Source organism: Papilio polytes, unplaced genomic scaffold (assembly GCF_000836215.1).
Source record: "Papilio polytes unplaced genomic scaffold, Ppol_1.0 DF823969.1, whole genome shotgun sequence".
Classification (NCBI taxonomy): Eukaryota; Metazoa; Arthropoda; class Insecta; order Lepidoptera; family Papilionidae; genus Papilio; species Papilio polytes.
In genome coordinates this window covers 168,670-185,439 of record NW_013525235.1, presented here as the reverse complement: position 1 = coordinate 185,439, position 16,770 = coordinate 168,670, and the positions used below count along the sequence as shown (strand labels likewise).

Here is a 16,770-nt window from a genome sequence, read left to right as displayed (position 1 = left end):
GTGTTTAAAATTTTGTTATCAATTCGACGTATGTAAACCGGAGCATCCTGTATATGGGCATTTGCGCACAGTGAGACCGTCGTTAATCTGTTTTAAGTTATTTCCTAATTTTCGGTATTATTTTACAATAACATATAACTTTCATAACTGTTTAACAAATGAAACTCAAGATATATATACTAAAATAACTAATGGTGGGTTTCTGAAGTTTCCATTTTTTATCATCACGTATTGCTTCAACAATGTGATATTGAAGTAAGTTTCAACGGAGTAAAACACAAGTTACGTAGTTCGCAAACATATTTCATAAAGTTATGCAACCAAAAATAATAACGAATGCTTTAAAATAGTTGGGAAACCGGCCATAATACACGCTTCTATAAAATTAGGCTTTTACAGTTACCTAAGTTTACATAGGTACCGTCGATATCAGATAGTATTCAACGCATAAACAAGACATCCGTGTTCACGATATAAGATAACAAAATGTAATGTGATGTTACTCTTTGACTATCGTAAGGTCATACATAACATACTCTATGACAGGGGTAGTAAACCATTGGCACGAGTACCATTAATGAAACACGATATAACATTTTGGGCACATCGGAAATCATAAAAAACTAAAAAAAACTTATGAAATAGGTGGATTATGAAATTGACATAATCGCAGTCAAAATTATTCGATGGCACGTCTAAGATCGCATTCAACATTTGTTTAAAAAAAAACTTTGATGCATAAATGTTCACCACCCCTGCTCTAGTAGTTACGTCTTTTACTTAACACGTGTAAAGGTTAAAGGGTACTGTCGCACACAAAGTTCACCACTAAGGGCATCGCTTAGTGTATCAGAAATCTACAACAAAACACCAGAATTAAAATGTACGCGTAGAAACAGAAATATGCAAAGTAAGTTTTTGAGAAGACTTTTTATTGCTTTGGTCTTCGCGTTTCAATGGACCAAGGTTATTTATAAATTCGGACCTTGAATTTTTTTATACTTCTAACTTGAATTATTATTTACGTATATAAAGATTTCTATACAATCTATAATCTTTCTAACTTAGAGATAAATCAGTTTTAAATACTGATCAATTAACGAAATGCAGTAAAAAGTTAGTCATCTAAATGCAACAAAAAACTACATTATAATTTAATATGCTGCTAAGATTAAAAAATTTACTTTCGTTGCCTTTTTTTCCAGAGATTTAAATAATTTAAAAAGTTATAAGATGTAATCTGTGGTTCATCCCTCTTAACGCGATGATTTATCTCCCTTAGGGTGCGTAGCAACAATAAAGGATATCCTGTTCCCGGAAATACGTGAGGATAGGTCGCTAAGACAAAAAAATCGAGTACAGTCAGCTGCAAAAACAGTTTAATGTTTACCAAGCTACCGAGGCTCGTTTACGCTTATTTAAAACCATGTATTCGCGTGTCTGTTCGTATGATTGTGACTATATAAATGCAGTTTATTGACACATACGTTAATATTTTTAAAACCAAATTAATATACAAGTTGCCTAATTATTAAACGTCTATTTTTCAACTTGAGTGCTGGCCGTTTGATAATCTTACTAACATTTTAACATGCGAAAGTTTAGATGGATGGATGTTTGTTAAAATTAGTAGCCAAAGTGGAAAGAGGATAGTCTGGAAGAACATATAGGGTACTTACTTTTTTTTTAATGCCACGCTGACGTAGTCGCAGGAGAATACTAGTTAGTTATAATATCTCACGAAAGTTTAAACAATTTGATATACAAGTTTTGTAATTGTTTTCATTCTTATGCAGCTGATTGTACCGTTAGCACTATAGATCATTTTTTGAATTTGCCTTAATACCTGTCTTGAAATTTTAATATGAATTTAAATAACTTCAAATGTTACAATTTAAAAGGAATACTTCTAAATGATCTTGACACCTTTCTTGTTACTATTTATTGTTTGTTAAAGAATGCGTCACACAAATAAATCGAAGTTCTTTGTAAATATTTGGTATTAGTATTGATAATACAGTAATTATAATCAATTAGTGTTCAGTTCTAATCTCATTCGGTCTTAGGTCCCTGAACTGGCCCCGGTTATCGAATGACATTGCTGTATAGTTTATAAATATAGTTTATGACGTTAGATCAATGTTAATAGTTCCTAAGGTTTAAGTAACACTAAAAGATTTAATTTCATCATGTTCGCAGATTTGCCGAGACTTATGACGTCATGTGTTAGCTGACGGTATAGAGAAGAGTGCGGGACGCTATAGTAGGAAAGGATGTTTTGATGACCGTTAGCCATGTTTTATAAAAAAAAAAGATATGATATAAACAGTATAATATCTTCTAATTGGAGCGTAGAAAATGAAGGAAGTGATCTATATTTAGACGAGCAATGCATATGGCCGACATGAAGGAACGCGTAAGCAAGTCCCCCTTTGTTTCAAATCACTTATCGAGTGGAAGGAAAAAGCTTTTTGAAGCTAAAACACGCTAAATATATCCAGAAATATTGCATCTCTTGGCACCGTGTACAACTTGACGATTTTCCTAAATGTATTGGATATCGAAATAAAACCGTAATTTATAAGGTAATGCCATGTGTTAAGGCGGAGCAATCATAACCGTATCTACCAAAACATTTCAATAAAACAATTTTCGTCTCTTTTATTCTTTCTAAAGAAACAGAGACAACGATACATGTCTTTTAAGGATGATATAGCAATGGATACAGACATATCATCTTCCTGTCCTTATCCTACTCCAGTAGTCATCACATCAGGTCTTCCAGTTTAATCTATCTTCTGTCACCTTTAACGCAATACATCCATCTCTTTCTAGAACTATACTCATAACTAAAGTTCTTCAGACATGTAATCAGTATAATTAATCACGCTTACATCGGACCGATAAAAAACATATTTCCGCTCTCCGCTTCACTCATTAAAACGCAATGTTGCTTTTCACTTTCCTACCCGCTTACCGATAATAGCGTGATAGAACAAAACACTTTCGCTCAGCCATAATATGCAAGTAATAAATATTCTTTGTCCCTTATGGATGAGAAAGTTATTCTTTAGCTATTTAACAAATCTTTTCTCTCTATTACGTGTTAAATTTCTTTGAGTGCAAAAATTGAAGACAATACTTGTGAGCCTGTTTTTTTTATAATAAAAGGGGGCAAACGAGCGGCAAGAACACCGAGGTGGACATCCGCAACACCAGAGGAACTACAGATGCGTTGCCGGCCTTTGAGGAAATGATAGGCTCGATTCTTGAAGAACCCTAAGTCGTATTGATTTGGAAACAGCCGAGGACAGACCGTTCCACAACGCTGTGCGGGGCAGAAAGTTCCGCGAAAACCGCACGGTTGTGGAATGCCAGCCATCGAGAGGGCTTAGCAAGTCCAAAATTGTCTATGATAAAATAAAAGCGAACTTCATGGAAATTTACATTTTAGTCCTCTTCCCCTTTTCGTACAAGGAAGAGTTAGGAAAGGGAAGTAGATTTAGTGGAAGGTGATGCATAGACAAATATTATCTCTGTGTGGGTCTTGCTGTGCTGCATGCAAGGCCGGCAACATATATCTACGGGCAGCGGTTACAGTATTTAGGTAAATTATCTGACCACACGCTCGTTTGTGACCAATGTAATAACTTAGATATCATCTATACTTATATTATAAAGAGGAAAAAATTATATTTTTGTATGTATAAAAAAAACTAAACAACTGCAACGCTGATTTAAAAATTCTTGCACCATTAAAAAGCTATGTTATCACTGAGCGATAAGGCTATATTTTAATTGTTTTTTTTAATTAACGCGGGCGAAGTCGCAAGAACAGCTATTAAAGAATAATCGAGTACTTTAAACTAATTCAATAAAGACTAAAATTCCTTAGAGAATCTATTTCCGAGTACAACTAAATAATCACAAAATTTCGACATTGGTTTTAAGCCGTGTAACTTTTTTATCCGACTATCTATACCTACACGTTCATTCACATTCCACCCACGTATGTTATTGTAAAGTGCCGTAACATTATGGGATAGCTTTCGCTTTCGACAATGAATGTATTTGCATATGACGGACTGGCTCTAATCGTGCCAATAGTTAATAGTAAAGCTACTTTCACACTGAAGCGAATTCAGTTAAAAAACGTAATATTGTTCTTTAGTAAATAAAATAGGAAGTGGAAGACCGAAGAAAGTATGGATGGATTGTGTGAAAGAGGATCTGCTTAAGAAAGGAGTGGATTCAGATATGGCTGATAGAGATGTATAGAAGAGCAGCACATACTGTGCCGACCCTCCGTAAGGGATAAGGGCAAGTCGATGATGAGTAATAAATAAAATACATTAATAATTTATAGATTTTTACAATTCAAGTTAACTTAGAACTATGGTAAATAATTGTTTTTATCATAAAGCATCACTTATAAAATAAAAAAGGTTGATATGCTTGCTAGAATTATGTATTTTTGCTCTATTATTAAATAACTAGCGTTCCCGTGCGACTTCATCCGCATAAATTATGAAAATTTTATTTTATTGTTTACATTTGTCAAATTACAAATGTCAAATGCTTCCTTGATGTTGGCAGCAACTTATGGTCTCTTTCCCACATTAGGGTTTTTATCCAAAATATTTACCCCTAAGTTTAACGGCGTGAAAATATATAGCCTAAAGGGTTTTTATTAAAAAAAAAGAATTATTCAAAAATATGCTGTAATTTCCGACATCTTAGGCAACAAAGAAGCGTGTGTTTACGCTTTATTATAATAGTATAGAAGTATAGATGATTTATTCAATTGTACATTTAGTTATTACTAGTGAAAACGCACCTTAACTTCAATGACGTCTACGAATCAATTCGTTATAGCAATTGCAACTCAGCAATTATTTCTTAACTGCTTCTGTTGCAAAATATCGACTTGCATTACAAATAGATTTGATGAAAACGACAATAACGAGATTCTTTGAACGATTCCTATTGCTTCATTTAGGTTTTAATTTTAAATAATACTGGCCTAGCGTGGTTAGGGCTTAATTACTCTTTACCTGGCTATTAGGCCTTTGGAGACCTATCTAAAGACAACACAATGATGCAAACGTCAATCGTCTTTTAGTAATTATTAAAAACTATTTTTAGGATATCTTTTAGCCTTAATAAAACTATTCCTAAAGAAAAAAATCAATTACAACACAACATTTAGTCACTACAATGACCCATTTCACCCACGTCTACTAATTTGTCTACAACACGTGGGTTTTGACTTTCCAAAAGCAACCACTAATAAAGCACACTAAAGGAAATTACCGTATCGTTTACAAATAACTCACGCCATTATAAGAATAGCTAAAAATGGCTTGTTTAAAAACAAATAGATAAAAATAAAATTTCAGTTTACTGTGTACTTGTAGACATCAATTGTTTTTCCAGAAAATATTAAAACAAAAAAATTTACATAAAGAAATAATTATTCACGTAATTTAATATACCTAAAACTGCATAAATCAACAAATTTTTCAATACAATTCAAAGATAAATGTTTTCATCCATTTCGCTACAAAACAGTTTTTAAAAAGGAGTCGAGAACCTTTTTATTACAGACTGTCAGAAGAAAAAACCGTAGTGGCAGTAAAAGTGTTAAAACAATACCTTGATAGTATTAACATATCAACGCGTTCATATCGATATAGTATATTATACTATTCGTATATTGTATAACTACTAGCTGTTACCGTGCGGCTTCATCCGTATGAAATTATGAAAATTTCATTTTATTGTTTACATTAGTTAAATTATCAATAGCAAATGTCAAAATGACATGACAAAGCTTGGCTATCTTGCTTCCCTGATGATGGCAGCGGCTTATGGTCTGTTTCCCACATTAGGGTTTTTATCCAAAACATTTACCCCCTAAGTGATGGCGTGAAAATATATAGCCTAAAGCGTGTAAGTGTAGGGCTATTTATTTAAAAAAGAATTATTCAAAAATATGCTGTAATTGCTGACATCTTAGGCAACAAAGAAGTGTGTATTTACGCTTTATTAAAATAGATAGATATAGATATCAGTGTCGATTGCCAGATTGTGGATTAACATAGTTGTTCGACCGGTTCCTGATCACCGGCCGGGTGTTGCCAGTTTTCCCACGAGTTGAATATTACTGTCTTATAATACTTTTAATTAAAATGGTAACACGTAACAAGTAATTAATTTAATAAAACCAACACACAACAGACTAGTATTTAGACGTGAATTCGGTGAAGATGTTTCACTGCAGCCTTTAAAATTGGTCGTCTTTAATTTTTTCTAAACTATGTAGGGTTGACACAACAGCAATCGTCCTCTGTCCGCAGATATATTTATTTCTAACTAAGAGAAATTATCATCAACAAAGATTATCTTCTGTAGATCATGCAAAGCCAATGTAATGTATTATCACTCACTTATATACGTATCCATAAACAAGTTATATCAGTAATTATACATCATGCGCAGTGGAACCGAGGGTTAACAACCGTGCGCGGCGCAGGATATGAAACTCGATCTCAAGGCAACACATAGCATATATTACAACATTCAAACTTTATGATAGTTTGCGATTGCAAACAAACCTATATCAGCGGTTAGATGTATTGAGTGAAGCACAACACTACGCACTACTCTACTCAGATAGTGGCTCCATAATATGAACACAAGCTCGCAGCTACAGCCATTAAAATGTTTGAATCTTATTATACTTATCTCGGAAACCTAGATAGCTAATAACACTTAACTTGTACATAAAAGAAAATCAGTATTTTTTAAAAGTATTTATTGGATTTTAACTTAATTTATAAAGACTAAACTTGGTGTACCACATACTGTCTTCGTATAATTTTATCTATACTATTATAATAAAGTGTAAACACACACTTCTTTGTTGCCTAAGAAGTCAGCAATTAAAGCATATTTTTGTAATACAAAGCCCTAGACTCACGTCATGCTTTAGGCTATATATTTTCACGCCGTTAAACTTATGGTGTAAATATTTTGGATAAAAACCACCCTAATTTGGGAAAGAGACCATAAATTGTTGCCGACATCAAGGAAGCATTTGACATTTGTAATTTGACAAATGTAAACAAGTGTAATTTTTTATAATTACATGCTGATGAAGTCGCACGGGAACAGCTAGTTATAAGTAAAGTAAGTTCACGTAAATATGTATTCCCTATATTAGTCAGATTATTGTTTATTGCCTTGTTGGTCCTTAATTGGGTATTTTATGAGTAAGCGTATGGGTAAACCTTAGGGCCTACCCCACCAAATTGTAATTTGTCTAATAACAATCGAACGTGTAAAATATGTGATGGAAATATCGGATTTTGTTCCTTTATCTAACAGTGACGTTATTTTCAAGCTGTCTGAGCCTCTATCAGCCAGTGGTGGGACAGGCCCTTACTCATAAAAAAACCCTTTGCGTGACTATTTGTGATTATTCATAATTCAATGATTTACTTGATCCGAGATTCACCTTTCTATGAATTTACGATTTATTTATTGTTATTGGTCTATCTTACTAATATTATATCTTACTAATATTATAAATGTGAAAGTTTAGATGGATGGATGAATAGATGGATGTATGGATGGATGGATGGATGGATGGATGTTTGTTAGCGTTTGTAGCCTAAACGGCTGAACGGATCTCCATGAAATTTGGCACAGGTTTAGAGCATAGTCTGGAAGAACACATAGGCTACTTTTTATCCCGGGAATAGTTACGGTTCCCGTGGGATTCATTAATTTAGTTTTTTAATGTTCACTCGATAATTCTGCAACGGTTCAACATATCTTATTGAAATTTGGTACAGATATAAAACAAAGTCTGGAATACACATGAGATAAGCTTCATCTCAGAAAAATGACCGGTTCCCGAGGGATACGTAGCTTTTTGTAATTTATATAGTTAGTAGGTTTTCTAATAACACGCGGACGTAGTCGCGGGCAACAGCTCGTTGGTTATAAAAAATGCCGCATTAATAACCGGTTTCCCAGTTACAATGCGTTTCCGAACTACGTAACTTGAGTTTTACTCCGAAAAACTTGTCAAAACACTAATGAATCACTAGGTAATGATTAAATGACTGAAAACTTCAGAAACCCAGCATAAAACCAACATTGTTTTTTGTATTCCACTACTTAATTCTAAAATCACATTGATATGTCATCTAATTAAGTGTAACTAGACAGTTCACAGGTGAAAGTTGATTGATCACGACATATGTACAGTCGCGGCAATCCGCGGTGGTCCACTTTAGGAATTGCCTTGTTCATTGCAACAAGACAAACTCCGTGTCTTCGTACAAATTACTAGTTAGATATCAGTGAGCGCAAACAAAGGGAAATTAATAAACGGAAACTAGCCATCATCATCTTTCTCCTTATCCTACTCCCGTAGGGTCAGTGCAACAGGTTTTTATCCTCCACATAACTCTATCATACGTCATCTCAGTCATCACTCCCTTGATCATGTCGCCTTCCACGCAATCCATCCATCTCTTTTTAGGTCTGCCTCTACCCTTCCACAGTCACAACTAACGTTGTTGTAAGATGCGATTCAACCCTCCTCATAACATGCCCATACCATGCTAATTAACAGTGGTAGTGCCCGCTTTAACATCTTAGCACGAATGGGCCGGCACGCCCCCAGTAATACCACGACCACACAGAAGATAGGCATGAAATGGAAGCAATTCCGTGTTTCGTCTGATGAGTGTGGTGCCGGAGGCCTAATTTAAGTCCCTTTCTCTTTTCCACCCTTTTCTTATAAGGAGAGGTTGGGAAGAGGAAGTGGATTTGACGGTGGAGGAGATGCGTAGGAAGGGGAAATATCCTCTATATGTGCGTCTCCTCCTCCGTCGTATAAGGGTAGGCAACGCATCTGCAATTGCGGATGTCTATGGGCAGCGGTCGCTTCGCCATTTTGGCGGTTTCAGGTGGTCGCTTGCTTGTTTGCTACCTTCTTATATAAAAAAAAATGCTAAAACAAAAACTAGCAATGTATCAATAACCGATTTTCTTTCGTACATAAACACCGTTATTCTTTCTCTCTAATGTTCTTCGTATTATTACAAAATGTTCAAACGATTGTAGTTTTTAGATGGAACACCGCCAGTTTCCCTTATTGTACATATATTACTATAAGGAATTTAAATATAGATAAAAAATGCTCCAAAAATTAATTCTCAACACGTTCGGTGGTTCGGACTTGAGATTTCACTTTCATATGAAAAAAAAATCTTAGTAATGAATACCAAACACAAACCGTCTACTCTATTATTGTTACTGCATTTTTAAGCGTATATAACCGTATATAACAGTTAAAAATAACTGTTTTATGAACTAACAGCTACATAAGCTGACCAGTAGTTGCTGCATAATTACCTAACAATTACGAATGGGTTAATTTCATTTAACTGTGCAGATCCACCTTTGATAAATACAAAAAAACGAACTAAAAGTGTAGTAATGTTAGTTAGTTTTTTTTAATTCCACAAAGATAGACTCGCGGACAAAAGCTGGTCATGTTATAAAACACCTAATGTAATAAGAAAATCCATAACGTACGTAGATGGAATTGCGTGCCGCTGACGTAACGAAACATGGGTGTCCCGTCCCTCACATCTATACTATCTATACTATTATAATAAAGCGTAAACACACACTTTGTTGCCTAAGATGTCAGCAATTACAGCGTATTTTTAAAAGCCCTACACTTACGTCACGCTTTAGGCTATATATTTTCACGCCATTTAACTTAGGGGGTAAAAATTTTGAATAAAAACCCTAATGTGGGAAAGAGACGATAAGTTGCTGCCAACATCAAGAAAGCAAAATTACCATACTTTGTTATCATGTCATGTCATTTTGACATTTGCAATTGATAATTTGACAAATGTAAACAATAAAATGAAATGTTTATAATTCTATGCGGATGAAGTCGCATGGGAACAGCTAGTTTGCAATAAGAAAAACAGACACAACAAATGTTTGGGGGCACACAGTAATAGACTACAAAATGTGATACATATTAAACTGGTCCATAGTAATCATTAATGTTACCATTTGTTCTACGTAATTAGGACGCTAGAATTATGACCGTTTAGAACTGTATGGAGTGTTCTTAATTGCTATTATTAGGTCTATGTTCTAGGATATTAAGGAGCAAAAGGTTAGCATGGTATATTATGGGGAGGGATGTTACATGTTACAAGGAGAACTTTATTTATGTGTGTGAAAGTACACCGGTAGAGGTAGACCTAGAAAGAGATGGATGGATTGCGTGAATGTTGACATGATCAAGAAAGGAGTGGTTACAGTTGACGGATGATAGAGGTATTTGGAGGACGAAAACCCTGTGCCCCAACCCTACAAGTGTAGGATTAGGTAGAGGAGATGAGTTGTTTCTGTCGTTGAGTTTAGAGATAGAAGGTAAAATCCTTTTCAGCCACCACTGTTGCACATAGGGCTTTCCCAATGCCTTCTACAGTATGCGGTGGACGGTGCCCCGTATTTCCGATTTCCTACCATCCTCAAGAGGTCATCAATCCAGAATGAAATTATATGGATATATAGAACCATGTAGAAACCAATGACTAATGCTATGTAAAGAATGGCTACTGAATTCTCTTCTCTTTACAAATTTTTGTATTCTTGATTTACTAATCTTACTAATATTCTAAATGCGAAAGTTTAGGGGATGGATGGATTTTTAAAATAAACTGATGAATGGATCCTGATGTTGACATCGATGTAGAGCATAGTCTGGAAGAATACCTAGACTACTTACTGTTTTTTCAATCTAACACGGACGGAGTAAAAAAAACTAGTATACTATAATTCTTTCTAACATAGCGATTTTAATATACCGTAATGCATTGCGAACCGTTCAATTTCTGTATACACAACATAAAACACGCAAATATGAACTTAATGTTCACTCATTAAGTCTACATTTTCTTTGTACAACTTACATAAGTCATTAACCAAATAGCATTTTAATCATATAGAATTATTTATCTTATAACTCAAGTGTTTAAGATTATTTTTGTTTGTACTGTTACATTACTCAGATAAGCCGTTACAATGACCTTGTGTATATCAACGCAAAGTTGACTTTAACTCTATTGCTTTAAGATCTAATTTCGTTCAATCAATGTACAGAAATAATTGAACAAGACAAATGCAACTGTAACTAAGTGACTTAAAGCGCATTTTCTATTGCATGTACTATTCTGTCTAAGGTTGTATTGTAGTGTGTACTAACTGGTATTCATTCCTGGATCTAGGACATCTAAAAGCGGTTGTCATGGTCAGTAATGTGCCATTTATTACGACTACTGTGAGTTTCAAAAGTTTGAACATAGTGTATCAATAACTGGTACTTTTACCCCAGTCTTAAATAGGTTTAAGTAATGTTTTTCATTAAATGTGTTTTAATTATTTTATTATTAAATTTAACGGGCAAACCCAATAATCAATCCTTAACATCAATATGAAGATTATGCCAATTACGATTCATCATCCACTTGCCCTTATCCCTTACGGAGGGTCGGCACAGTCTGTGCTGCTCCATACATCTCTATCAGCCCTCATTTCTGAATCCACTCCTTTCTTAAGCATATCCTCTTTCACACAATCCATCCATACTTTCTTCGGTCTTCCTCTACCTTAGTAGCCATCCATATTCAATCTTAACACTTTCTGGATTATGTCCCCATCGTTTCGTCGCGAACCAAAAAATAATTGAGATTCGATGGATATGAAATCTAAAATAACTTTATCCAGATCGAATATTGAGTTTAGATTACTGACCTAATTCTTATAGTATTCATCTAAGATGGTGATTAAAACGAATTGTAGAAATTCTGTCATAAGGCTGATATCATATCATAATTTAAATTCAAAAGATAAGTAAGTCAGGTCTTTGGCCGGCTATCGGACATATACTAAGAACTAGTCACTACGTAACAAAACTTTTACAACAATGTAATGTAAATAAAAATCTATAGTTTATCAAAAGTTCAATTAGTTGACGTAAAAAGATTTACTTAGGTAAATGTACCAGGTATTGATAGTTTAGTGTCACAAAAATAGAATTTTCCTGATCACTTTACTTCTAAAGCTATTTATATTCAATCATCCATCATCATCATCTCCTTATCCTACTTCCGTAGTTGCGCAACAGGTTTTTGTCCTCCACATAACTCTATCATACGTCATCTAGGTCATCACTGCCTGCTCGATCATGTCCCCCTTCAAGCTATCCAACCATCTTTTTCTAGGTATACCGGTGTACCTCCACACTCATAATATTATATTAAAAACATCCTAACACAATGATTTAATTGTAATTTTTTTTTCTCTAAGGATTGAATGTAATTTTGGTCATATAATTAATACTAGCTTTCGCCCGCGACTCCGTCCGCGTGGAATTAAAAAAAAAAACAAAAGTCAGTAGCCTATGTGTTCTTCCAGACTATCCTCTACATCCATACCAAATTTTATCGAAATCCGTTCAGCCGTTTATGTTACAAACTCTAACAAACATCCATCCATCCATCTAAACTTTCGCATTTATAATATTAGTATTAATATTAAATGTAAAGGGATGGTATTGACTTCTGAAACACAAGGCAACCTAGTGCAGGAGCCAAGCTCCCATTTATATGTAAACGAGTGTTACAATAAAGTATTTTAAAAAAGCGATGTACGAGAATGCCTATTTTTATTTATATCGTGCTATTTACCCTTCATAAAGAGGGCTGTTCAGTACGGGGGCAATAACACATGAGTCAGTATCTAAAAGTAACTCGCGGTGCCCTGGAATTCAAACTCTGTGAATATACTAGGCCAAATGATTCTTAACGTCGTTTTACTGCTTAAAAGTATGTAAACATGTGCTCCCCATTCTTATTCTACTTGGATAACACGTTTAATTACGATACTAGCTTACGTCGGCGACTTCGTCCGCGTGGAATTAAAAAAAATTGAGTTGCCTATGTGTTCTTGCAGACTATCCTCTATATATATGCCAATTGCATTGACATCCGTTCAGAAGTTTAGACTACAAACTCTAACAAACATCCATCCATCTAAACTTTCACATTTTAATATAAGTATGATTTAAATATCGTAAATACTGTTTTCTTAATTCGATAGTCCAGAGTGACAAACAACTATAAGCGAAAATTAATTAAAAACGGCTCAACTCACGCTTTTTTTCTCCGGTGACCGACACATACCGATCGATACCTAAGGGCGGATTCCCACCATCATCCGTCGCACCTATCGTCTGTGCCACGCACCCTTATAAATCGTGCACTTCGCCTATGCGATCCTCAGTTCTTGAAGTCTGAACTGACACATGTAAGGCAAGTGTTACAGTGCAACGGGTATAAATGGAAACCAAGCTTAAGACTAGCAAACACGAGTAGTAAGACACGGCCTCAGTTGGCGGAGCGCGCACCGACATATCTACCATATATGCGAGGGGTAACGGACAAAATTGGACACTTGTTACGCCGCAAATATGCCATCAAGACAATTTTCCGACCCCTTACGCAAATAAGGAGTATCTTACGTTCGCCGAAAGATCGCACACCCCTAGAGGGCCTGGGCGTCTATGAAATTCCCTGTGACTGCGGCAAGAGTTACATTGGCGAAACGGGGCGTAATATCAACACCAGGCTCTTAGAGCACATCCGTTGCATGCGTAAACTGGATAGTAACACGTCGGCGGTGGCAGAGCACGCCCTACCTCCAACACATCTCATTATATTAGGTTTGATCGAGTGAGAGTCTTGGCCCGGGACAAAAACTACGTGTCACGGAAGTTACTCGAAGCCATCGAAATCGGACGTCGACCTAACTTTAATAGAGATAAGGGATGGTCTCTTTCTCCGTCTTGGAAACCCGTGTTATCAATACCGAAGCAGAAGAACAACGATGATGAATACATGATTGACATTGTCAGTACATTCTGCGCCCCGTTAAATTTTAATAACAACAATAGCGACACTTCAACATTTTTGAACCGTCGACATCTCCGTCGCCGAAGCACGAAGCGGCCACAACGCTCTTGGCGCCCCCCGCCCCCTCGAACCGCGCCCACCGCGCCCTGGCCCGCAGTGCGAGGCGCGACGCGACCGCGAACAAAAGTTAAATAATACTCGCCCTGAAGAAGGATCCCCGAAGGATCCGAAACTAGTCGGTGCCGTCACCGGAGAAAAAAAGCGTGAGTTGAGCCGTTTTTAATTAATTTTCGCTAAAAGTAATGTCTCACGATAGTTTAAACAATTTAATTGACAAACAACTAATTTAAAAAATCTATTATATTTCATTCGTATCATCACAATCGTATTTCATATCCAAAAATTACTAAAAAAAAACAGTTTTTTGCTTTATAAACCTCCAGCAAATTAAGAGTTAATGATTTTTCTTAAAAGTTCGATACGTAAAACTATAAGGTTATGAAACTGATATATTTTGATTACGTTTATTATATAATATCGAGTCATACAGAACAATGGTAATGAGTCACGAAGTATAATAATTTGAGGCATTTCCTTTGTTCCCGGAATGTATTCAAGTTGTACATTTGTGATTTATAGACTGTGGCTGCGACGTTGATATTACAAAGAGAAATTCTACAGTAATTTGGAAGATTAGCATACCTTGAGAATTTCCTACCAATTGTATTAATAAACTAGAGAATAATTTAAAAATTACTTGCTTATTTGCGAAGATAACTCAATTTATAACAAAGTAAGTCTTATTTCCAGGAGAAAAGCAAAAAAAAGGAGAAACGGGTAGGCATATCCTGGGCAGGTGTTTTAAAAACGAGAACTCAAATCTTTTAACGGGTGTACGGTATATTTATGAAAAGGAACAAAAACAATCGGACCATGTTTCTTTAAACAAGATTATTTTATGGCGTAAAGTTTAAACTAAGATATTAAACGGATTCTGAAAACATTCAATTGTTTTGGAATTAGCTAATAAAATCATAATCTTACAAATGTTACAAATGCAAAGGTTTAGATGGATGGATGTTTGTAAGAGTTTGTAGCCTAAACGGCTTAGCGGATTTCGATGAAATTTTGGTATAGATGTAGAGGATAGTCTGGAAGAATACGTAGGCTACTCACTTTTGTGTTTTTTAATTCCACGCGGGCGGAGTCGCGGGCGAAAGCTAGTAATATTATAAATGCGAAAGTTTAGGTAGATGGATGGATGTTTGTTAGAGTTTCTAGCCTAAACTGCTAAATAATCTCGATTAAATTTGTCACAGATGTAGAGCATAGTCTGAAAGAACACATAGGCAACACATATTTTTTAATTTCGTGCTGACGGAGTCGCGGGTAAAAGCTATATTTGTATATTTTGTTATACAGGAGTTCCAACAATTAAAACTGTACGCTTTTGTTCAAGTAGAAATTAGAATATACCTTGTTATCTCTATCTAACACGAGCAAAACATCATTCTATCTCTCTCTATAACTCGTGGGAACTAATCTACAGTTATTGATAATGCCACAAAACATACCGATTATAAAGAGATTAAATTTCACTTGTACAATTAAAATACAAAATGAGAACTGTACAAAAAAGAACCAATTACTCTACAATACAATTGACAACATAGTTAATTAAAGCAAAAAATGAACAATTCTTCTATTCAGTTATAACTGTCTAAACTAAACGTATGTAGCTGGCTTTAGTTATATTATTTTTTCAATAAAGAAACTTAAACGCTACAAACACTCGGTTCTAACTGAACAGTTCGACTCTTAACCCTTCATTCGATAGTTACCACTTTGATGAACAATTAATTAAAAAAAAAAACATTTATATCATCACTTTTCGTATCTAAAAATATGACTACTAGCTGTTCCCATACGGCTTCATCTGCATGAAACTATAAAAAAATGTTTTCAGCTTGTACTTTATGGTCCCTTTCCCACATTAGGGTTTTTATCAAATTTATTTACCCTCTGAGTTCAATAGCATGAAAATACATATCCTAAAGCATGACATAAGTGTAGGGCTTTTTATTAAAAAAATAATTATTCAAATATATGCTGTAATTGCTGACATCTTTGGCAACAAAGAAGTGTGTGTTTACGCTTTATTATATTATAGTATAGTGTCACCGTCACCGGAAAAAGAAAAGTATACGTGAGTAAGCCGTAAATAATTAATTATAGTATAGATTAAAAAATCAGTTTTTTGCTACAAAAAAAATCTTTAGGGTTAAGTAAAACTGTCAGTTAGAACTGAGCGTTTGTAACGCAACAAAACATTACAATTCAGAGTACCTGAGCAATGACTTGTGTATACACGAACCGTTATCTTACACTTGTAACCGTGTGCCATCGATTTTGCGTTGCATTAGAAATCGTTGCGCCAGTGAAAGCCGCGTGTGACGGCCTGACATGAACGTAAACTCTAACGACCTTCGTAAATTATTTGATACTAGCTATTCTCATGCGACTTCATCCGCATGGAATTATAAAAACTTTCTTTTATTGTTTACATTTGTCAAATTATCAATTGCAAATGTCAAAATGACATGACATAATGACAACCTTGCTTCCTTGATGTTGACAGCAACTTTGGACTCTTTCTCACATTAGGGTTTTTATCCAAAAATTTTACCCCCTAAGGTTAATGGCGTGAAAATATGTAGCCTAAAGCGTGACGTAAGTGTATGGCTTTTTA

The 16,770-nt window shown here is 35.0% G+C and overlaps 1 protein-coding gene across 1 annotated transcript in view; it reads right to left on the bottom strand.

Annotated features, from left to right (window-relative positions):
- LOC106101641 overlaps positions 1-16,770 on the bottom strand; it is a 54,112-nt gene that overhangs the window by 32,323 nt on the left and 5,019 nt on the right. The window lies entirely within an intron of this gene.